Source organism: Sorex fumeus, unplaced genomic scaffold, assembly GCF_029834395.1.
Source record: "Sorex fumeus unplaced genomic scaffold, SorFum_2.1 ptg000002l, whole genome shotgun sequence".
Taxonomy (NCBI): Eukaryota; Metazoa; Chordata; class Mammalia; order Eulipotyphla; family Soricidae; genus Sorex; species Sorex fumeus.
In genome coordinates, this window is record NW_026606059.1 from 29636192 (window position 1) to 29660613 (window position 24422).

General features: G+C 40.1%; 1 protein-coding gene across 3 annotated transcripts in view; it reads right to left on the minus strand.

Annotated features, from left to right (window-relative positions):
- Positions 1–7973, minus strand: part of SULF1 (sulfatase 1) — a 185275-nt gene extending 177302 nt beyond the window's left edge. For 2 of the 3 annotated variants that reach the window (XM_056109095.1, XM_056108884.1), the window contains exon 1: positions 7821–7973. The gene's annotated coding sequence lies outside the window, so the exon portion shown is untranslated. The remainder of the gene's footprint in view (positions 1–7820) is intronic. The other variant, XM_056109034.1, reaches the window with a different exon arrangement.
- Between the last annotated feature and the right edge of the window lie 16449 nt (positions 7974–24422).

Genomic DNA, 24422 nt, shown 5'->3' on the forward strand with positions numbered 1-24422 from the left:
CCCCTCCAAGGGACTCCGGGAAGGAACACCGAAGCGCGGGGGCAGAGACTTTATTATAAAAGGTGATTTTTTTGGTGCTTTCCTTAGTGATGGGATGTCAGTTTAAAGATAATATCCACAGGTGCACACTTGTAAATTAGCTTATTGATAAATCCTCACTGCATGCAATTTATCCTTTGTTACTCTGACTTGAGTATATCTAGTATCTTATAACAGTTTACTCTTCTGCTTGATTTCAAATTATTGAGTGCTGTCTATGAGTTAGCTATAGTATCAGGCCACAAAATTGGATGATAAATAAAACTTAGTAATTCACAATTCCTGAATTTTTTTTAAGGAATATGTATTATTGCTCAGAAAAATAGGACTCCTAGATGGGTATATTTTGGATCTCTTTCATCAAAGGATGATAAAATGCAGGAGGATTTTTCTGAGTTCTTGAAACAAACTTATTTCGGGCCTTTTATGTACTCCATGAATGTTGCATATATTAGTAGCCCTAATTCCAGAGGACAAAATACCCATAAAACAAAAAAAAAACCCACTAGATCAGGGTTTCTATTAATTGTAGAAGCAGAACCACTTTGTAACAACAGCCACTTGTAGTTGAGCAGAAAATCTGGACACTGCCAACAAAAAGTTAAAAAAAAATTAAAACTGAGGAGACTGAAACAAAAGGAAACCCAAAGATAAGAACTCTCAATTGTCAGAAACACAAATTGCTATGGAACACAAAATTCCAAGTCTCATAGTCATGCAGTGTACTTTGCTCTGTGCTAATAACCCATCTCACTGTTGAGATGCTCTCTGCTCCTCTGCTCTGACAACAGTACTGAATCTTGTTCATGAGTTTATTTTCCAGACGAATTTTAGAATTTTTATTTTAAGTGTAGCCAGAGCCATCTGGCCCCTTGCCAGTTTCCAGTTCTGCTCTCACAGTCATCTAAAGTCGTGTTTGAAACTGATTAGGAGTCTATGAAGGATGCTGATTAATTTTGCAAGATGATCCTTTTCTTTTTCTTTTTTGGTTTTTTTGGACACACCCAGAGGTGCTTAAGGGTTACTCCCAGAGTTCACTTGGGGGTTGTCCCTAGGGGTCCTAGGGGGACCACCATGGGGCTGGAACTCAAACCTGACATTCTACTTTTTCTCAAGGAAGATTGTATTTTCCACTTAGAAATACAGTGTGTCGAATTATTTCTGTTTTAGAACTGATTGATATCAACCTCACTCACTAGAGATAAACAACGTGTCTTAGTCCCTTGGATTCATATTTAAGAAAATACAGAAATAGTTTCTTACAGATTTAAAGCTGTAGAGGAAAAAAATCAGAGTGTAAGAAAATGTTTTACCTTTGAAAGTAAAGTTGAGAGCTCCATTGGAAAAAAAATCAATGGCAGTTTAACAACACTATTGTGCAGTGTACACAGATCACAGGTTCTGAGCCCAAAGTGAGTGAGAGTAGCAACAACAGTTAAAAATGAAGCCAAGGAACCTAAAAGAGAACGCATCTTTTTTTGAAAGTTCAATAGATCATTTTTGCCAGGGAGGAGGACGAATCTTCAGAAATATCCTCTTGCTCTGCCTCCTAGAAGACTTCCTCTTGCTGGTCTAGGGCAGATGTAGACCAGATGAACAAGATTAAAGAGACTCTTCTTAGATCTAGCCAAGATCTTAAAAACTGAACTTGAATGTCCAGTAGCCGAGGACACAAGTGCTAGGTGGCAGCACGTGCTTTTGTTAGGTAAGTTCTCATGGGCTGCCCACCAGAGGCCACACAGTGTTTGATGATGGACACAAGGCTGGGATGAGACAAGAGCTCAAGCTGATTGCTTTCAGCTTTTCTATTAAACCTGATTTGGAGATGAAGGACTGCACGGGTCCCAGGCCTTGTTTTGTCTGAAATTTACTATCTCGATTGCTTCTGGAAGCTTGACCTGACTCTCTCCAATGTTTTGCCAAGTTATTATTTCTTTTTAAAGAGTGGGCGCAGAGGAAGGAAGAGGAGCACATCAACCTTCCGTGAATGCAGCTCCTTGCTGGGGTCCACTGCTCAGGGCCTTTCTTCCTCTAGCACTTCCACCCTTGCTTTTTATTACCTTTTAATGCAGGATCCAGGACTTCCTCCTCCCTGCAGAATATATTCAACTGTTAACCATTATCCCTACTCCATTAACTCAGTGGCTCCAAATCTCTAAATGCCAAAAATAGGCCCCTTCTCAGCACCTCTATGCTATACCCCCAATCCCCAAGATCCAGTTTCTCTCATCTTTTTCTTCTCCATCTCCCTTCCTGTGGTGCCAGAAAAAAAAAAGAGGATCAAAGAAAAGCATACCAGAAATAGAAAGAACGAATTGCTGTTAAGTGGGATCAACACACTAACACGAATGCTTACTAGCACGAACGCTAACGATCAATCATACATGCATCTACCAACTTTCTCTTTTTTCCATGAAGCTAGTGTTCCCATTCTGTTGTATTAGTTTGTTTTGGGTTTTGGGCCACAGCCATGGTGCTCAGGTCTTACTCCTGGCTTTGTGCTCCAGAGATCTTTTCTGGCAGGGCTCGAGAGACCACCATACAAGAGGCCAAGGATAAAACCCAAGTCAGCCACTTACACGGCAATCACCCTGCCCACGGTACTATCCCTCCAGCACACCTATCATTTCTGTTTTAGAGAAAAAGGAGCTGAAGCATGGAACAGTTAAATCAGTTCAAGGCCAATAGCCAGTGAGCGGTAATCCCAAATTAAAAATCAGATCTGTCTGAACCCAAATTCTATGTTCTCCTGCCTCAAAAAATCATTTTAAAACTTCTACACAACTAAGGATTAGGAAAAAAGATATAATTTCTACTGTAATTAGAGAAACAGAAATAGAGGGTAATATTCAAGCTTAAATTTTGACGATTTCATATTCTGCCTGTGACATTTTCCCCAACTCTAATCCCAGATATAGCCAATCATATGTAATCATTTGTTCTCCTTTCCTCTTGGATGGAGGGGAGGCCATTAAACCGTAAATTAGATCAGAAAGAAAGGATAGCTGGTAGCGCACTTGTCTTGAATGCATTCTAATCCAGGTTTGATCCCTAGTATTCCATATAGACCCAAGCACCACTAGCAGTGGTCCATTTGCACGAAGTCAGGAGTAAGCCAGGAACACTGCAGGATATAGCCTCTAAAGCGAAACCCTGAAACAATAACAGCAAAACTGGTAAATAGCTCTAAAGTGAGGGCAAGTAGAGAGTCAAGTGCCCTGAATTTTTTAATATTCCTGTGTTTCAGTCAACACTCATTTATTAGTATCTTCTGTGGACATAAAAGTGGACCCAAAGAGGACCTCACTCTACTTGAGGATTCAAAAGATTAAAAATTAGAAAGCAGAACCAAAAAAAACACCGAGGTAACTGTGCTGACTGTAAGTCATCTTAACTGTAGTTATTGATGTCAAATATAGTGTGCATATATCTATGCAGATAAATTCAAGTAAAAGAAAGCATCCTGGGAAACACGGTGATTAGGGCAAGCTGCTTTGAGAAGACGAAACGTAAGCTGTCACTTTGAAGGTACATATCTAGAAGTGACGAGTGTGTCCTCTGCACAAGACTATAAACAATGAGTCTGAAGGACCTATGTCATATGATAACACATGCCTTAATTTCCAGAGAAGATGGGAAATTAGAGTAGTCAGGAGTTAAAGATGAGACCAAAAAGAGAGGCATAGAACTGGACTCTAGTCACCAGGAAGTTCCACTTTTGAATATTTTTGAATTCTATGGGGACCTAGTGTCCAGGTGATTGTAAGGTAGGAACCAAGAGGGAGGGTGGCTCATTAAACTGAGAAATTCAAATTTCATCTTGCCCATAATAAGATCTCATGTCTCAGCTGAGGATGCTTTGATGAAAATTGTGACAGGAAGCTCAGTCTGTAGTGGTGCTCCACAAAGGAAGATGGACACAAGTTGACAGTTCAGATATTATAACACCTCACAGGTGATAGCAGATTTGGCATGTAATGGAAGGTGTAATAAAGGAAGGAATCACAGAATTTGGCTGGGCCACACCTGGCAGGGCTTACTCCTGGTGTTCTGTGCTCAGGGCTTACACCTAGTGTTCTGTGCTCAGGGGTTACCCCTCCTGGTACTTGGGGGACCATCTTTGGTGCTGGGGATCAAACTGGGGTTGACTATACACAGGGTAAGTACTATAATACTTATACTATATCTAAGGCCCCAAGTCACAGAGTCTGATGTCAGGTAAATGAAGGGGCTGAGGAGTATCAGAAAAAAATGGTAAACAGATCAATTGCCCTCTTAGAAATATTTTACACCCCCCCCCCAAAAAAAAACACATATCAGGAAAAACTCTTTCTGAAAAATATTTTCTTTCATATACTTCTGTTTTTATGGATCTGACCTGTAGTTAAAATTGGCTGAGCATATGACTACAGATTTCATTTTATAACATGAGCCTCTTTTTTCTCAGAGTCACTAAGGATGATAAAAGTAATAATCTATTTAGAGTTAGCTCTTTAAAAAGCTAATCCCCTTAAATTTACTCCATGCTTTCCACACAAGAATATGGCCTAGGAGAAAAGGAACCAGATGTCCTGACCTGACCCATGGGCCGGCCTCGTCCACATGGCAGCAGTTGGGGAAATCTTAGTCTGAGCGTCAGAAACCTTCCCTACGTCCTTGTAAAGAACAAACTGTTCAAAATTGAAAATACAAAGAACTGGGGCTGGGAAGATAGGACAGAGGTTAAGTCGCCTTCACTCGGCTGACCTAGGACTATTCCTGGTACCCTATATGGTCCCCTGAACCCTGCCAGGATTGATCCCTGGGTGCAAAACCAGGAGAAATCCCCGAGTATTGCTGAGTAAGGCCCCAAAACAGAAACTTCCCACCCCCCTAAAACAGAAGAAGAAAAATAAAAATATTGAATCAACTAAGTTCCTAATGAGTCACACACAACTGGACTTATAATAATCTAGAAAAGACATGTAAAGCGTCACAGTTCTCACCTGCCCCTCCTATCATAGCGGAAATGGTCACAACACTGCCTGCATTTCCTTATATTTCCTGAAAAGCAGAGAAGAATCTCTGTAGTCCTTTGAAGACGGTCCCCATTCATAACCTCCCAGGAGCTGGGTAAATACCTGGGTTGATGTGTTTTCCTTTACCACTCCACCATGAAAATGAACCTGGTGACTTTCACAAACCATGCTTGCAGATGGTTTCACACCTCTAAGATTCCTCACCTTCCCACCTGCCTTGGCAGAAAGTCCTATGAAGAGTGCAAGGAGAATGCTCCCCCACAGCAGAAACTATTCACATCCTACCAGGTTCTCCCATGCATAGCCATGTTCACAGCTGTTAGAATACTGATGGGAACTTCATGTGTGTCCAGTACAACTGCTGTCAGGAAGAAACCAAATGTCAAAGCGAGGTATGTAGAAGTCACCATAAATATGCCTCTGAATGTTTACCATCTGGAACAGTGGATTTAGATTTCAAGAAGAAACCAGGATTTCCCTGTGGGCACCATCTTTTAGACAGACTCTGAGTTTTGCTAAGTAACTTCATATTGGTTTTGGTTTTTTTTTTGGAGGGGGAAGAAGAGAAGAAACACCTTTGCCTTTTCAAGGTGTGAATTTATTTTTTCTCAGTGCTTCCTTTCCTGTTGTCGCCTTGTCTAATTCTGTGCGCCATTGACTCATGGAGAGTAGTTATTGCAGTGAAAATCCTGGTCAGATGGCTCTTGAGCAGTGCAGTGCATGTGTAAGAGATCTATACTTGTGGGCTCCTGTCACTACGAGTTGCCTTTGTTAGTGTCATCACACTGCATATCGGGAAGTCAGAGCTTTACTCCCTCCTGAAGGATTACTGCTTTAGTGAAAAACTGCCATTGGTGGGCAGCTCCAACCCTGCTGCATGCTGCACTTGATGTTCTAATGCCTGCACAACATGAGGTACTTGTCTGCCTTTCTGTCATTATTATTTAAACCCCAGCTCCATTGTAAAGCCGAAATGGAATGACAGGAATTCCCAAAGACCTGGGCTTATGAATGTAGTCCTATTTGGATTATGTAATATTGGAGATTGGCTGATACTCAGTGGTAAATAATTGCTTGGTTAATTTTGAGGGTTGTTTTTCATTGAAGATGAGACTAGAACCAGAGACTACTCAGAACAACAACTGAATACTATACATAGCCTTGACTTTGTGAAAAAAGAGGATTCATCTAGCTACGCCACCCTGCCCAAAAAATGTTCACAAATAATTGCTTGGAAAAAATGTAGGATTCAACCTGAAACATAATTTTAGAGACATCATTATATAATTGAACACACACACACACACAACACACACATTCACAAAGCATTAGCCATAAACCCTATTATTCAACCAAAGCAGCAGCTCCGATTTCAGAATAGCTTGTATACAGTATTATTCATAGAGTGTCTCACCTGCAAAGGGTGAGGACAGTGTTGGGTTTCTATACCAAATGTGAACGTCCAATAGCAACAAGAATCCTTGAGCACAGGCATGTGAAAACTGGAGGGTAAGTCTGTTAGGTGCAAAAGTACCTCACTGACTCACCGAGCTTATGCAAAAATTGAAAAATGAGTATTTTTTTCTTGGTACTTGTAAAAAATAGAAGAGTGACCAGAAAGGTCGTCTTTTTTTTTCAATGCCACAGATTAAACAAAGAATATGCAGTCCATTGTGACTTTCGGTCAGATTTAATTTTAGCGGTTGTTTTTGGCAGTGGTCATGTTGACGGCTACTCACATCTATGATGACAACTCATTTTATGTTGCTCAGGCACCGGATAACCATTAATTTCCAGTGACTAATTTATAATTAAAGTCTTTTTTGTAATGTTTGTTTATAATCCAGCCAGAAAATCTATTGACATTTAATTAACACTTCAGATAGCCTGTATAAAACCTATAAATGTAGAGACTTTAATGATCTATTATAGAGATGCTATTTTAGTTTTCAATGACTTGTAAAACTTTCACAAACAGATCTGCAAATGAATTACCTCCATCTGCTCCCCTGCAGCTGCAAGAGAATTATGTTAAAGAGCATTTTTCTACTTCCTCCTTTTCTGCTTTTCTTTTAGCTCTATTTTGTTTTAAAGACAACCTATCAGCTATTAGGAGGGCAGCTTTGTCTCTTAAGGAGTTTTTCCCCACTTCAGTGTCAGTCTCCAAAATTTTTCAAAAACACTTTCCTCCATCATCCCTCAGACATAATCAGCACTGCAAAAATCAGTCAAGAGAGCAATTTCATCTTGGTCAGCAACTCAGCAATAGAGCCTTACAAAGAATCTTTATAAATTGAAAAGTAAAATGCAACAGTTTGAAAGTGAAGTTTAATTTTGGAAGCTGCTGTAACTGCTCCCCTGGCCTTATTCATTCTCTCTGAGCAATTCCTAACTCCTGTTTTCAGTCCGAAATGCAGACATGAAAGGTATACACAGACAATTTCTTAGCTACACCTCCAAAGAGCTAGGCATGAGGAGTGTTAGTTCTCTAAAGACAGCCAAGCACCGAGCTATGTTCACTGTTATCTGTCAGCCGTACAATAGCTGCATTGATAGGACAGCAACAACTGCCTTTGACAAGTGTGCTGTGCTAGCATTCCATTCAAAACTATGCGAGTGTGTGTGCGTGCGTGCGTGTGCGTGTGTGTGCGTGTGTGTGCATGTGTGTATGTGCATGTGTGAGTGTGCGTGTGTGTGTGTGTGTGAGAGAGAGAGAGAGAGAGAGAGAGAGAGAGAGAGAGAGAGAGAGAGATTTCACTTTACCTGAAACAACTGCTTTTCTTGTGGCTGCTGAAAATGAATTTCTCCTCTTCTCCCCAAAGCAAAGGAGCGCGCTCTTGCCTGCAACTCTCTTTTGGAGAAGACCACACAGCTCCAGCAAGGCAGGCTTCCTGCTCCTAATCCCCACTCGAACGTGATGACACACACTAACCCCAACCATCTGGTGAAACACGTCCTCAAGCACTCAGCACAGTGCTGTGTCAAGACTGGCTGCCCAATCCAATTGCTGGGGCTGGGTGTCTCTCACCGACGGGAGGCTGAGGGCAGGACTGAAACTGGAGGTCTGAGAACTCCCAGTCAAGTAACCTGAGATTTTCGGAGAGAAAGGACGGCTATAAAAAGAGAAGTGGGAGGTGCTAAAGAGAAGGTGGAGGGAATGAATTATCCTGGTGGCCAGTTGTGCGTTACTTTTCACAACTCCTTATGCTCCCTGGGGACAATTGGGATCCTCGTAGGATGCCCAGACACACCGCACCACATCTCTCTCTCTCTCTCTCTCTCTCTCTCTCTCTCTCTCTCTCTCTCTCTCTCTCTTTCTCTCTCCTTGTCAACCCAAGGAAGGCAAATCTCAGGGAGTCAGTAACCGCGCCGCGCCCCCCCCCCCCCCCAAAGATAAAAGATTCCTCTTGACTTACTGATAAAGTGTTAATGTAGGAGTAGTTGGCACTGAAATGTGACATCTACATTTTGAAATCTAAACTCCTACCCTCCTTTGATTAGATCCTGGCTGCCTCCAACATTCCTGGGAGGTGGAGGGTGGGGGCGCAGCCCGGAGCAGAAACTTCTCTATTCCTGCATACAGCTCTTCACTGTTTGCCACAGGCTGAACTTCAGAAACAGTCAATGAGAATCATTTTCGTTTCTACTCATGTAAAATCGCACGCGCGCCTCATAGATAAAGGTGGCTTTTTTAATCACTTGCTGCTTTCACAGACATCTCTTTGTAAAAGCACTTGGTACCAGGGGGCTGCACTCTGTCATTGATTATTTTTATTGGCTTCTGGTTAATTGCACTTATAATGTCCATATAACTCAAGCAGCTCATTAACAATTTTGCTTTGAAACATTTTCAATTTTTGGCCATTTCAATACCTCCTTAGATACTTAAAAAAAAAAAGTTCTCCCACTGCTCTACAGAACTAATTAATTTGATAGCAGTCTGAACCAGAAAACCATTATAGTTGTTACAATGTTTTTAGATCTGAAAATAAATTAATTGCCTTTAAAAAAATCATACTGTCAAAAAAGTTTTTTCAGGATTTTAAAAGAATTCTGATTATCTGAAAGAGAAAATGGTAACTTGAAGTATTATTGATTTTCTCACACCTTGTGGGAAGGCAACATTTAAAACTTTGCATCTTTGAACCTTCAATATTTAAAATTTTGCACCTTTGAATTTGTTTGAACTGGGAAGGGGCTGATGGTTGGGTTGAAACTACTGAGACCCAAATTTCAAACCTGCCTGAAACATTTAAATCAATTCTGTAAATAGGTATCAAATCCTTGCAATGTCAGAATCAGACATGTAGTTTAATACCCAGAAAAATTAATTTGACTAGCCTTTTTTAAAGAATTCTCTGTGTGATAATGTGCGGAGCCTTAAAAATTACACCTGGTGCAATTTTCTGAAGCATAGGATTAGAGAACTATAATTTTCAGTGATTTTTTTTCTATCACTGGGTTGTAGAGAAAAGCAACCAAAGAATTACAGGTTGAATTCCTGATTCATGTGCTCAGTTTCTTTCCAGAAGTGACTAAGAGGTGTCTGTTTCACCCTATAGAATGAATTCACTAAACCACTACCCCTAATCAGTTAAATCCAGATACAATATCAACACAGAAACATTCTAAAATGGCAAGTGGTATCATGAGGCCAAAACTTCCCTGGGGCACCATAAAATGTTTCATGGTGCCAATAATTACAAGGCAATTTTTTTCATTAATTTTTTTTTTTTTTTTTTGCTTAATCCAACCAGACTCATGTCTAGAACTCTGGATTACTTCAACTACATAGATTCTAAAGACCTTGGAGACATTGTTAAGAAGGTTTGCCTTTTCTTAAATTCTTAAACTGTAAATTAAGTTACAATGGTAAGACTGAAGAAACTGTAAAGGTGTTGAATCAAGTTTTATCAACCCTGTGCCCATAAAGAATGTTTTCCAAGACATTTTCCCTAGTGGTCCAGCTCTGCCTCATATTATTGCTGAAAGAGCTTTGAACACAAACATTTTTTATTCTATTCTTAATTGTAAATCTTTCCATTAAATCTCAGTCCCTGCTTCTCCTTTATGGATTGCTGCATCTATGTACACCGCTTCATTCTTGCTTTAAAATGAAAAATACAAGTTGAGCATGAGCGCCTGCTTCTTTGCTCTGATCTTAATTCTTGCTCTGGGCAGTGTCGGTAAACATTACCTTCCCAAAGTATTGTAAAGTGAGTCCACAAAGATATATTTTTTTGTTTATGTCCCGAAATGCTTTTGCTGGAGAAAATCAGCTCAAACACAAAACTGAAACTGGTGCTGCAGGATAAGGTCCCAGCTGCCCTCCCTGGAACCAGCTTTAGTGCTCAGCAGAATATCAGTTGGGACGTTAAGAGATTTTCCATTACCTCCCTTCCTTACTCCTTCCCATCTGCAAACAGTTTATTTTTTAGGTGGCGGGGGTGGGGGCGGAGTGAAACTGATTCTGTCTTGAAAGATCTTAACCCCAAATACAGCACATTTGAAAAAAAATTGACATTCAGCGTCTAAATGGAATGTTGATCAGAATGAGGCTGTGTGCAGGCGGAAGAGCTTCATTCTAGGAATTAAGGAAAGACACTCCTAAAATGAAAGATTAATTGTAGGTAACGGTGATATTGAAAAATAACCCCTCCTATTTGTTCCCACAGTTAAAATGTCCTTTTACTTATTAGCTCCAATTAGTTTCCATGGTAACCGACCAGCCCTTGTAAACCCGCACTCTGAGCTTCACTCATCTTTGTCTAGACTTGAGCTCACCACCCTTCCTCTTCCACAGATGGCGATTTAGCTGGCTCTATGTAGATATCTCTGTCCATATCTTCCGTGCATACATAACTGGCACTTTAGTACCCACGTCGACTTTATTGTGGGTACAATGGTGGCCAAGAGAGAATGCGCGTAGCATATAATCCTCCAGTTGCAACACAGGCATCTGTGGCCACACTAATTTTTCCCCCCTTTTGGTTATTGTTTCTTCCAGCTTTGTTCTATTATCAGCTGTTGGCTGCTCGTAATTTCTTTTCAGGGAAGCCAATACAGTATAATAAAAACCTCATTAAACAGAAATACCTATCAGCCTAGGAGAAAGCCCTAAACTACTCCTTTTTGTTTAAAGAATCATTAAAGTGAAAAAGAAAAGCCACTTGTTTGTCATGCTTGAAAAAAACAGAACAAAGCCAACATAAAGGTTTGCCAAACCAGGGGGCTCATATGAAGATTTAATGCACTTAAGACACCATCGTTCTTTCCCCCTGGTGCTGACAGTTGACCAAGAATCCCAACTTGAGCTCAACAAACAAATGATCCTGGAGACTGATGGTCTCACCCCAGGCTCCTGGTGGGAAGGGAGGAGATGGAGATCTGTGGGGTTCTGGCTGTCACAGGCTCCTCTGGGGCACAGGACTGTGGACAGGTGATGCTACACAAGGCCCAGGAAGTCGTGCAAGAACAGAATTCAATGGAGACTGGGGGAGAGCAAAACCGTGAAATTGTGAGAACTCAGCGAGCCATGGGCTCTCATAATTTGTTCTGAGTTGAAATTTTTGGTCACCACTCAAATTTCATTCAGTGGTATTTTGAGGCAAACCGTTCTTTCTTATAAGAATTGAGAAGATGCCAACATTGAAGAAGTCAATATTTTATGATGGCTATATTTTATCTTGGAAAGAATAAGGCAGATAGCAGAATACGATTTCTTCTTTTCATATCATCTCCATTTCCCAACATCCCCTTTTGACACATAAATAATGAGTGGAAAAAAACATTGGCCCAATTCTGATAACCTGTTTTTTTTTTTTGTTGAAATAGTAATGAAGGTAGGCTTTTCAGGTCCACTGCGATCTAAGTGTGGGGTGGTAGAAATATTCTAGTTGAGAGTGTTTTATATCAATGATAGGATGATACTCTGTAAAATTCTCTAGATAGGTGAATTTGCTTTGATGGTAGAATTCCCTTAGTTTTCTTTTTTTAACAACAAATGAAAAATTCATCTAAAGCTCAATGATGTTAAAGATACGTAGAATAATTCACCCATTGATGTTTGTATCATTAAAATATCTGTAATGCATAATACCTCTTGTAAATTTGGGGCAGTCAGTATTTCTCAATTATTCAGGGTTATATTAAACATTTATTTAACTACTATCTTTCATTGAAACTTTACTGCCTTGCTCATGTTGAGTCAAATCCTTCTGAGGAAAGGGGAGGGAAAGATTCACTGTTTGGCAGGGAGTGTTGTTTCCCAAATGATGCTCTCGGGGCCCTGGAGTCCTTCCTGTTGACTCCTTGGGTAGTTCAGAGCAGAGACTGGAAACAGCCATGCTGCTCAGGCCCTGCTATGCCTGAGTTTATCCAAGGAGCCCCTTGGCAGTGTTGGGAGGTGTTGCCTCCAGGTCCAGTGTCACACCATGTGGTGCTCAGAAGCCTTCAGAGCTGTACCCCATAATGTTCTGTGAACCATGTGGTGCCAGGGATCAACCCGCTGTCAGTGGTATACAAGTGAGACACCTTACCTGTATGATCTTACCAGTCAAAGAGTGATTTATTTTTCTTTTGTAGTCAGGATTGAACTTGGGGTGCACACATGCTCAGCAAGTGCTTTACTACTCAGCTGCCTCCTACCTCCTATATTTCTTATTAAATGAAATCACATGTTAGCTATGCAAGAGTCAATGGTTTGCACACATGTTTTCTGTGACTTGCATAGATGTATGAGAGATGACATTGGAGCAAGTAGGACTCTGGCACCAGGCAAATGTTCATATCTCTGCATTGAAGTTTCCTCCTCACAGCATGTGTCTAAGGAGGTTGAAAAGTTCTCTCCAGATGCACTGTAATTTTGGAACGATAAGGTGGGTGCTAAACTCAGGATAAGACAGTGGCATTCCCCCAGAGGATTTAGTTATTTAGATTTTGGGGACCATACACGGAGGTTCTCAGGAGTTATTCCTGGATCTGTATTCAGGGGTGACCTCTGGCAGTGCAGAGTAATGAAACAGGGTCACAGCTACATACAAGGCAAATATCTTACTTCTTGTTCTATTTCTACAGCTGAAAACAGCATCTTCAATCTCCACCCTGGCCACTGAGGTAATTTAATAAAAGATGCTGGTTTCAAGAGAATATGCGAAATAGCGAAAACAACTAAGAATCTATTTAAATCCGTATTTGTGGAAATCACTGTTTGTTCAAGGGGTATTGGGTATGAGTCTTCATTTGAACAGATAATTAAATTATGAGACATAATATTAGAAAGTATAAATATCAAATAAGAGGGAAATGTGAATTACAGCAGTAAATTGAGGTTTCATTGGATTCACTTGAAGATAGGAAATAGTTGAGAGGAAGACGATCCGAAAGCTAATGGTCCAGATCACTTTTCGTCTATAATATGTACTTTTCTCGGGAAAGGTAACATAGTGTGAATAAATGCAGAAAACTACATGCAGGGGTGGGCATCATGTTTAAAGATTATCAGAGAATTTTGCTCTTGGAAAGCATAATAGAATAACAAAATAATAGAATACAAAATCAGACTCCCCCTTATTAGATAGAAAAGAAAAGCCCAAGTGATCTGTTCCCATTGGAGGAACTATGACTACGTGCCGAGATTCAGTCTATTGGAGCCGATATTTTTCTCTCATAAGCAACCTGAACTTTTATTGAAACAAAATTAAGAACTGCAGAGATTCTCTTAAACTGGAGCAATGATGTTTGATCACAGAATTTGTGAAGTTCTATGAATTCAAAGGCACAAATACTTTTAGTTACACTGTAATTTTCTGTTTTGGTTGTAGCTACACCATAATTTTCTGTTTTGGTTGTTTTGTGTCCACACTGGGTGGTGTTCAGAGATTACTCATGGTTCTGTTTTGATTACTCGCGGTCACTACTGGAGGTTCAGGGTACCATCTGTAGTGCCAGGGATCAAACCTGGGTCATCCACGTGCAAGTTGAGTTAGTTGTTAATTGTGGAACTTGGGAGGCTTTCAAGGTGACTCCAATTAGTGCCTGTAGGACAGCTTAGTGACCAGGATAAGATCCAGGACCTAGCACAGACAAGGGATGTACTTTACTACTTGATCCACATCCCCCTGTCTACGAGCGGCTTTTTAAACAACAAAGCTCAGTTTGTCTGAGTAGATTAAGTAGTTCCCTGGAAGGCCCTTACCTCTGTGGTAAATTGCAGACCCGCTGAGTACATGGCTATTCAAAAGCAGAGCAGAGTCCTTGCCTTGCTTTTCTTTCTCATTTTAGGGAAGGTGATATGGCTTTAGTACTCAACGCTACTGGGAAGTAAGTACTTGTTTAAAAGTCTCTGAGTAACAGATGGGAAACAGCTGTGAACTCATACTTATTATTATTACAGCCTTTACCAGAAACCAGAGCTTACAGATGTTAATAAAAAAATATTTCATTCCTATGAATATACAGTATTTTAAATGAGCAGCAATCTTTGATTGCTTACTTAATAGACCAGTGTAATTTCTGCAAGCTAAATATAAGTTCAGATTTTGTTTGGTTCTTTTATAAGGATCTTCAAGAAATCGATGTTGTAAATCTGTTCTTATGCAGACTTTCTTAGTCATCACACAACTAGATTATGCAAAACTCAACACTGCTTAAAATAGAAAATAGTACTTCTTTTTCTCTTGATCATTGTAAAATGTAGTTTGCTTATTATTTTGACAACCACTATTTCTTTCACATCAGCTAAGTTTCCTGGGAAGACTGTTGAAAGAGCTGTCACAATATTTTTGCAGTTGATTTTAAAGTCAGATTGTATTTTCCAAGGATCCTCTTTTTAAGAAATAGGACATTCTTAAACTAGTGTTAACTCTTTCTTATGTTAAGTAGCTTTTTCAAGTCCATGTAACAGAAAGCTTCAACTCCAAGTGTAATATGTCAGAAGCTAAGGGAGACGTTGTTTATTTCCACTTTGCATCAATGCAGATTTCTAATGAACTGTTAACTGCTTCTAATGCCATCAATTATAATACTAAAGTCATAGCTCCAAAACAATACAGTTGAGAGGTTCAGGATCCTGATTCTTATTTATTGAAAACCAAATCAAGTTTTAAAACTCTTTTGAAGGTATTTTGTTCGTTTCATTTTTCAAATGTTTTGAATTTTTTCTTGCTAAATCAAACTTTGTAGACAAAGACAAATGTTTTATTTAAAAGTGTCATTGTCTAGAATCCTTTGTCTTCTTAACCATCCCACTAAAAGATTGCTTCTACTTCCAAATTTATCACAATAAAAATAATAATAGCTAATAATCATGACCATGCCCTATCAGTGGGATTTTAGATGTTTTCATCTAGGTTAAGTTCACCATCTTGAAAAACTGGAGCAATAATACAGAGGGTAGGACTCTTATCTTACATAGGGATGAGCTAAGTTTATTTCCCAGTACTCACAAGGTCTTCTGAGACCTGCTAGAAGTTATCCCAGAATGCCGCACTAGGAGTAAGCCCTGGCATTGCAGGGTGTGACTCAAAAACAAATTAAAAAAAAATGCCTAACCATCATGATACTCTGAGGAAGTTAACTGTTATTTGTATATTACATGCAACAGGTTTAGAAATAGGAAGTGTTCAACTGTATAAAACATCCAATAAGACTCAGTTCCTGGGGTCAGAAAGTATAGGAGTATGGTGCTTGCCTTGCATGCATCCAATTCTGTTTCAGTCCCCAGTATCATAATTAGTTCTTCTAACATCCCTAGAAGTGACCCCTGAGCAAAGTGAAAGAAATAGATTTTGTGAATTGCTGGGTGTGGTCCAAGGCCCTCTCCCAGTCCAATGCCTTCCCTTCCCCCTTATGCTCCCCCCCCCTCCACCCCCCCCCCCCCCCACACACACACGAAAAGAAAAAAAGCAGATCCTGGATTTGTATTTCTACCTTCAGACTTTTACAGTTTACATCGCTAGTGAGTTTGTCCCTGTGAGCTCCTTGCTTATCATTCACATCTTTCAGCCTCTTTATCTTTTGTTGAGCCTAAGAGTCAAATGCATATTAAGAAATACAGTAAATATTCCCATGGAAAACATTAAACTCCATTTCCATTCTTAATTATTTCTAACACCTTTGGTTTATCCCAGGGGAAATTTAATTGCAATATATTACAATACTTTCTCATGACAATACCATGCACAATTTCCTAATGCGTCAATGAATGAGAAGTGAGTTCTAATCCCCCCCAAAGATGTTTGATAACAGTTTTAACTGCCATGAATTCAGTCATAGGATTAGAAATTAGATTTTTCAGTAGCTAAAGGTAAATGTAAAGGGTTTAAGAATTATAAGAGTTTGTGATTATAATTCCCTCCCCTGAAAATTTTTCTAAATAGTTTATCAAAATACTTATTGAAAAAAAATTTCATATGATATGCTATCCTACACTTCCCCTCTGCCCCTCCCTCCCCACCCCCTCCAGTTTAAGTCACTTAGGAAATTGACTTGCTTACTGGTCATAGAAATCTTCTAAGTAAACTATTTCACAATTAGGGAGGTCATTTGTTGACTTTATTTATTTATTTATTTTCTTTTGGGGTCGTACCCGGCGATGCTCAGGGGTTACTCCTGGCTTTGCACTCAGGAATTATTCCTGGCGGTGCTCAGGGAACCATATGGGATGCTGGGAATTGAACCCAGGTCAGTTGTGTGCAAGGCAAACCGCCCTACCCGCTTTGTTATCGCTCCAGCCCCTTTATTTGTTGTTTTAAAGTTATTTTTTGTTTGCTTTTTTAGTTCCCTTAGGGAAAATACATCTGAGACATGATTATTAAATCAGTTTATTGGGTTTTAGGAAGTTTTATTTCAACTTATGACAATTAAGTAAATATTTTTTCTGTACTTGGTAGAATAAATTTAAGATACTTCTTCACAGGAGTAATTTAAAGATAAATAGGAAGACCTAAATTCAAGAAAACTTTGCTTTTAGAGGATATACAATCTATAGGATAGCTACAAAAACAATAAAATAGGCAACTGTTTTGGCTCTATCTGTGCTATTTATGCCCTATAGAAAAGAACTCAGTATAGTATCAACCTCAAAAAGTTGAATCTTTTAGAAAAGTGGAAGAATATTGTTTAAATAAACTAAATGTAGAAAACACTGGTGCCTAAAATTTACTCAATGCCTCCTCTTTTTTACGAGTGTACAATTTGTAAGTCTACTAACTTGAATATTCTGAGAGTCATTGTGAAAATCTTGGAATTATATATTATCCAAGAATTATAAAGTGGAAATTTAGGGGAAAGAAGTCTAACAGAATTACATATTTGAAACTAACTAATGGAAATACATCTGATTTAACAGGTGGTTAAAACCATCATGACCACCACAAACATCTACCATTGTTTTCTAGAAATTTGCCAACTTATGATGAAGATTTTGAAGTTGCTTGGGAGGCTGTCATGTGAGGAATGAAAAGAAATTCAGAAAAAATGGTAGGAAGCTATGAAATAAAATTTTATTGTAAAGTCAGTTTCAAAACATTGCCTTTTGACATTTTCACTAAATTAGGGAGTGACTTCCTCATTACTGCATATTTAGTCGTATTGAGATTGTTGACTTTATAAAAAAAATAGTCGTTCCACTAACAAAATGGCGGTAAATTTAGAGACCCAACAAAAGAGAGTTTGGTTCATATAATTTCATGATGGGCCTCAAATATGCTTATTCATATTCAAGGTCAACCCACCTTTGGCACGGCTATGAGTAAGAGTTCTCTTGCTTCTTCTGAGGAAGGGAAACAAAATCAGAGATACAAGACATGTTGGGTCTTGTGGTTTGATGATCTCACATGAGTGAACACTCACTTCTAGTTTCCAGATCTTACCAAATTGGGCTACTGTATACAAACTTACACAAAATCACTTAGATTTCCATCATCTTAGAAAAAGTACAGGAGTAACTTACTAGAAAAGAGGGGCTTTTATCGGCAATGTAACAACTTAAATTGGAAAAAATGTTTACTTGTACGGACTGTAAAAAAAGCTTCAGAGAGGAGTAGGGTTGTTTGGTTTTACGCCCAGCAGAGAGAGTCTCGTAGCAGCTTATACATATTCTAGTAGCTTTTCAGGAAGTACATACATATTCATGAGGGAGAATAGTGACTATGCACAATCGAAGAACATTACAATGAACATACATTGCACATTCAAAAAAGCAGGGAGGATCAGTGGGGGTGTGTGGTAGTGAAGAGTAAGGTGGCTAGAGGTTGAGAATGACTCTACCGGGTAGTCTCCACTGACCAGTACTGTCCCAGGGGCTTGGAAGCCTTATCAGTATTAAAGTTCTGCCTTGGCTCAGACAGAGTCAATAGAGGGCAAAGGAGCAGCTTCTTCCAGCGTGAGGTTGTCACCTTCAAGCTACAAGACTTAATCTAATTTCTCTGGATTTTTCCTAACCCCAGCGGGTCCTTCTAAAATTTTTTTAGGAGATGAGGTAAGAGAAAGGGTGAAGTGCAAAAAGCTCATGTCAGGTCTATGTTTATAACACTGTATCATCAGAGAAAAATGCTTTCTTAATTGTCCAGACATCAAGAATCCAATGTAAGTGGAGAAGTGAATGCTTATTGTTTTGTTTTTGACTTTAAAATAAACATGTAAAATAAAATGAGACTACAGCACCAAAGAGATAACACAAGGCTAAGGCATTTGACCTGCATGTGACCAACCCTGGTTTGATCCCTGGTACTAGGAGTGATTGCTGAGCACAGAACCAGAAACAAGTCCTGACCACAGCCGAATGTGGCCCTAATACCAAAATTAAAGTGAAACTTCAGGGTCAGAGAGACAGTAGAGAGATTAAAGCATTTGCCTTGCACGAGGTGGATTCTGATTGATTCTTGGCACCCTGACCACTTCCAAGAGTTACCACTAAGCAAAGAGTCATAAGTAACCAGAAGTAACCATTCCCCGCCCCCACCCCTCTCACCATTCCACCAACACTGCCAGGGCAGGTGTGACCAAACCCTTATTCCTGCAAAATAAGTCAAAACAGACTGTTATGACTCAATACCACCTTGTGCTATCTATGAAAAGTGCTATATATTTATACTAGAAGCTGTATGCTCATAGTCCACAAACACATAATGCAATATAATTGTGCCTTTCATACTCTGATTATAAAAAATAGTCATAACAAGTATGCAACCAAGACTTGGCAGAAACAGGATACATTAAGGAATGACAAACATCTTTTTTCAATTCTTTCAGAATACTTCAGAGTCTGTAAATGTAATCAAATTTGGAGATACTATCAAAAGTCTGATTTGGGGTCTCTTTGTAGATGCCCAGTTCAGAATAAGGGCATATGCAGGGTGGAAAAGGATGTATGTAAGAGTCAGATGGAAAGAAAGGCTAAGGGCATAGGCTTATGAGACAGGAATAGCCAGGGAAAAGGGAGAGAAAGAAAAAGAGACAGAACAGATATTAGAGTTTAAAGGTCCACTATCTAAAGAAGTTTTAGAATACAACTGCATCATGGTGATCTCAATATCTGAACTAACATGCAGGGAAAGAAACGTTAGTACAGAACTTTGGGTTGGACTTAGCAGTCCAAGATGATTAAAGATAAATGTTGCAGCAAGAAAACAGAAAGGCATGCAGTATTTGTAAGAAGGGTTGGCAAACCAGGGGCTTTCTTCTCTCTGTCATGATTTTAATTAACTTTTTAAAATATTGCAGATAAGGTAAGAGGACCAGGGACTTTTGTACAGAGTGATGCAGTGTTCCTGAATAGGACTTTATTGATGGGTGGGAGGTGAAGTTATGTCCAGCAGTGCTTAGGTGCCATATGGTGCCAGGGATTGAAAGCTTTAGGTACCCTTATATATTCCCTGCCCGCTCCCCAACCCCTCCCCCACCCACCATTGTTGCCTCAGCTATCTCTGTAGCCTCTGAACATGATTTTGCCATGGGAACAGCAAGCTCTGTTCTCCAGTAAGCCTGATTCCAGGAGTTGGGAGTGAGGTCTAATGTTAAAATACTGGCATGTGTCCAGATCAAATATGTGGTCTTGTCATCTTATTACATAAATTCTATTTATCTTGGAAACTTCTACTTGATGTCACCTCTGAGAACATTTTCTTCTTTTATAGACAAAGACAATCATTTGCTTTACGACTTACCTGCTTCAGTCAAATTCTGTAACATGTTCAATGAGGCAGTAACAGAATGATCTGCAGGCTCAGTGTCTCTTGCAGTGAAACAGTGAGCTTTCAACAAGACTTAGTCTTTTGGGCTTCTCAGCATGTCTGAAAATGAAGAACTATGATGTTCACATTGAGAGGGGTTCTCCAAGAGTCATGAGATCAAAAGGGTGGCAGTCCCTTGACAGATATCTCACTTCTAGGATTGGCAAGAATAGAGTTTTCAGAAGGCAGGGCATTGTAGATAATGTTACAGCTTTGATATTTTTCATATGTATCAGGGGCACTACCTTATTCAGGAGGGATGCCAGGCATAATCAGAGGGGAAACAGGCACTAATTTGGGAGACAGAAAATCTGTGCAATTTCAGCTCCACTACACAGTTTTTGAGTAGTCTTGAATGAGTTGTGGTGCATACCTAGAGCTGGTTCTCCCATCATCATGAAATTCTGGGAACTGAACTTATGCTTCTTGCGAGTATGTACCCATATTCTTTGAACTATCTCCTCAGTCCTTAAGACCTGCTTTAAAGTTTACCAATAGCCCTTAAGCCCTCCAAGAGCTTGTTGGAGGCCTGGGCGGCCATGTCCTACCAAAATGCAGTCCCCAAATTTCCCCAGAATAATCCCAGGAGGCTTGACTTTTGGCCAAATTCCATATTTCCTTTTTCTGACAAAGGAATAGCAGCAAAGTCGTACCTGGATTGGGAGTCTTCACGTGCTTAAGCTCCCTGCTGTGTGATTCTCCTTTTTCTTTCATAGTCAGTGATGTTCAGGAGTTATTCCCAGCTCTGTGCTTGTTTGGGGGGCAATGTTTGGGGGCACTCTATGTGGTGCTGGGGATCAAGCTCGGGGTGGCCACATGCAAGGCAAACACCTTAATCCTTGTCCTATCTCTTCGGTTCACCCTGCTGTGTGATTATATGGGACTTACCTGTTCAGTCCTTTCATAAAGCTGACACTGACACTGTGATCTGTGTTTGGAAAAGTCTGTTTTTGGTCTAGAAATACATCCTTGGTTGCTTTTTTTCCCATATCTCAATAGTGAAGGAGTTAGGCAGGATGTAGAGATTCCCAATGGCTCTCACATTCTTTGTTTAGTGCAACAGATTTGATGATCTCTTGAATCCTTTCCATGCACATAGGCTGTTGTTTTGGATATGTTTCCTGTGCCACACTAAGTGGGATGGATTTATAGGGACCTGTTAGGAAAATGCCAATGACACTTAGGTGGGAGATGCTGAAACATGAATCCACATCTCCTAGGCTTCATGTCTCTTAATTCATATTATTAATTCCTATATTATCACTCTGGCCCTGAATCTAGAAAAGCTTTAAGAAGACCTTATTACTAGTATCATCAAATACAATAACTGTTAAAAATGAGGGGTCAGAGAGATAGTATGGCTGGTAAGACACTTGTCTTGCAAGCAGTCGGCCTGGGTTTGATTCCCAGCACCCCACATGATTCCCTGAGTCCCACCAGGAGTGATCACTAAGCGATCATTGAGTGCAGAGCCAAGAGTAAGCTCTGAACATTAAAGCATGTGTTCCCAAAAGAAAACAAAATAACAACAAGAAAATATGAGGATGTCCAGATTTCACAATAAAAAAGTAATGTTCTTAGAATCATGTTTCTTCTTGGTCTCTGTCTTGGTTACTGTCCAAACTCTTGGGTGGGTCATTGAAATATTGTGTGTAAAGTTAACATACAAAACTTTGGATATTTATGAGGTTATGGTTAGTTAATATCTTTTAATAAGGAAATTTTGGGTCTCCTGATACTCTATGTCTAGACCTCACACTAGTATTCCCTCTGGTCCTGTCCCATAATGACTCTCTGTGCATCATCCTTGGGCCATGCTGGTCTTTTACTGGTACTGTCCCTCAAAATCTGTGGGTCATTGTCCCTGGATGCCTTGAGCCTTGGAAGGTCTGCTTGTCTGTTGCTGATGCTGCCTGTCCTCGCTGGGGCTAACTGTTCTTGGTCCCTTTTGGTTTTCCTTGAGTCTCCCACAATGTGGTGGTGGGTAAGAACTGCTGCTTTTCCTGTATGGGCATAAGGAGAGAAAGGATGTTCCAGTGGATTATTGTATAGTATGACTATGCCACATTTACTGATGCATTCATTGGTTGATGATTATCTATACTTTTGAATTTTATGCATAATGTGCATAATGCTCTTGTGAACACTTGTTGCTGGATTTTTTTTTCTTTTTTCTTTTTGGGTCACACCTGGCGATGCACAGGGGTTACTCCCAGCTCATGCACTCAGGAATTACTCCTGATGGTGCTTGGGGGACCATATGAGATGTTGGGAATCGAACCCAGGTCGGCTGCGTGCAAGGCAAATGCCCTACCCGCTGTGCTATCACTCCAGCCACATGTTGCTGGATTTCTTACTGGTAAATGTTTTCTTTTTTCTTGGGGACACACCTAGAAATGAAAATGGTGGATTGTATGATAATTTATGTTCAACTTCTGCAAGAACCACCAAGCACTTTTCTGCGGTGGTATACTATTTTATATTCATGATAGTCATGCATGGGGCTGGAGCGATAGCACAGCAGGTAAGGCGTTTGCCTTGCATGCGGCTGAGCAGGGTTCGATTCCTCCGCCCCTCTTGGAGAGCCCGGCAAGCTAATGAGAATATCTTGCCTGCGTGGCAAAGCCTGGTATGCTCCCCATGGCGTATTTGATATGCCAAAAAAAAAAAAAACAACAAAACACTAGTAACAACAAGTCTCACAATTTGTTGTGAGATGTTACTGGTGCTGGCTTGAGCAAATTGTTGAACAACAGGAGGACAGTGCCGTGGACTACGCAGTCATGATGAGGGCTCCATTTCCCCAACACTATCAAGTAGCTTGATACATTTGTCTCCCCCTCTCGCCTGTGGCATCCCGCACCCATTCTGGTGATCCTAGTATCTCTCTGTGGTTTTGATTTGCATTCTGTTGATAACTAATGACACTGGGTACCTTTTAATGTTTGTTGGCCAGTTGTTTCTCTCCTTTGGAAAAATGTCGATTCATGTCTTTTGTCCATTTTAAAAGGAATTGTTTGAATTTTCTGTTGTATCATAAGGTTACAGGGTTCTTTACATATTGAGGATAATTAAATGCCCCTATATCTCTTACCTTTAAAACTGGGCTATGAAGGTAAAGTAGAAATTAACTTGGTAATGAGTCATGAGAGGCTCTTTCTGGGCAAAGAGGGAAGTGCACGCCTGTTGCTATCTCTGCCTGAGGAGGTTGTCATAAGGGAGTGTCTCTAAAATAGATGGGTGGCTCAAAGGTCAGAAATTTATCTTCTGCTTCTCACAGCTTTACGGGCTGAAAGTTTGGATCAGAGTTCCACCATAGCTAGTTTCTTGTAAGGACTTTCTTGATGGTTTGCAGATGGCCATTTTTTCCCCCTCTGTTAATGTTTCCCAAGGGAGAGAGAAAGGGTGGGAGTTAAGAGGGGAGCAGAGGAGGAAAGAGAAAGGGTGAGAGGGACAGAGATAGAGAGAACCTTGTTATGGTACATCTTTTTTGTTAGTTTGTTTTTGAGCCGCAGTCAGCTATGCTCAAGACTTACTCCTGGCTCTGTGATCTCAGGGATCACTACTCCTGGGATTCTCAGGGGACCAGATGTGTATAGAGCCCAGGTCAGCTGCATGCAAGGCTGGTGTCTTACCCACTCTACTCTAGCTCCAGCCCTCAAAGACTGACTTTTATATATTTTGGTTTCTGATCCAGACCTGGCAGTGCTCAGGGGACCACATAGTGCTAGGGATTAAGCCTGACTCAGCACGTGCAAGGCAAGTGCCTTAGCTGCTATACTATCTCTCTGGCCTGGTATATCTTTTTATAAAGAAACTGATATCATTGGGATGGTACCAAGATCAGGGGCCCATCTAAATTTAATTGTCATGATTCTTCAAATACTATTAAGTGTGTTATGGGGGTTCAGCATATGAATTTTAGAAGAACAATAAAATAAAGTATTTGAGGAGTAAAGGATCCTTTTGAGTGACATACTGAGATTATTTTTATGTTGGTGTACCAGGTCAGAAAGCATAGAGAGTTGGGGCTGGAGCAATAGCACAGCAGGTAGGGCGTTTGCCTTGCACACGGCTGACCTGGGTTCAATTCCCAGCATCCCATATGGTCCCCTGAACACCGCCAGGAGTA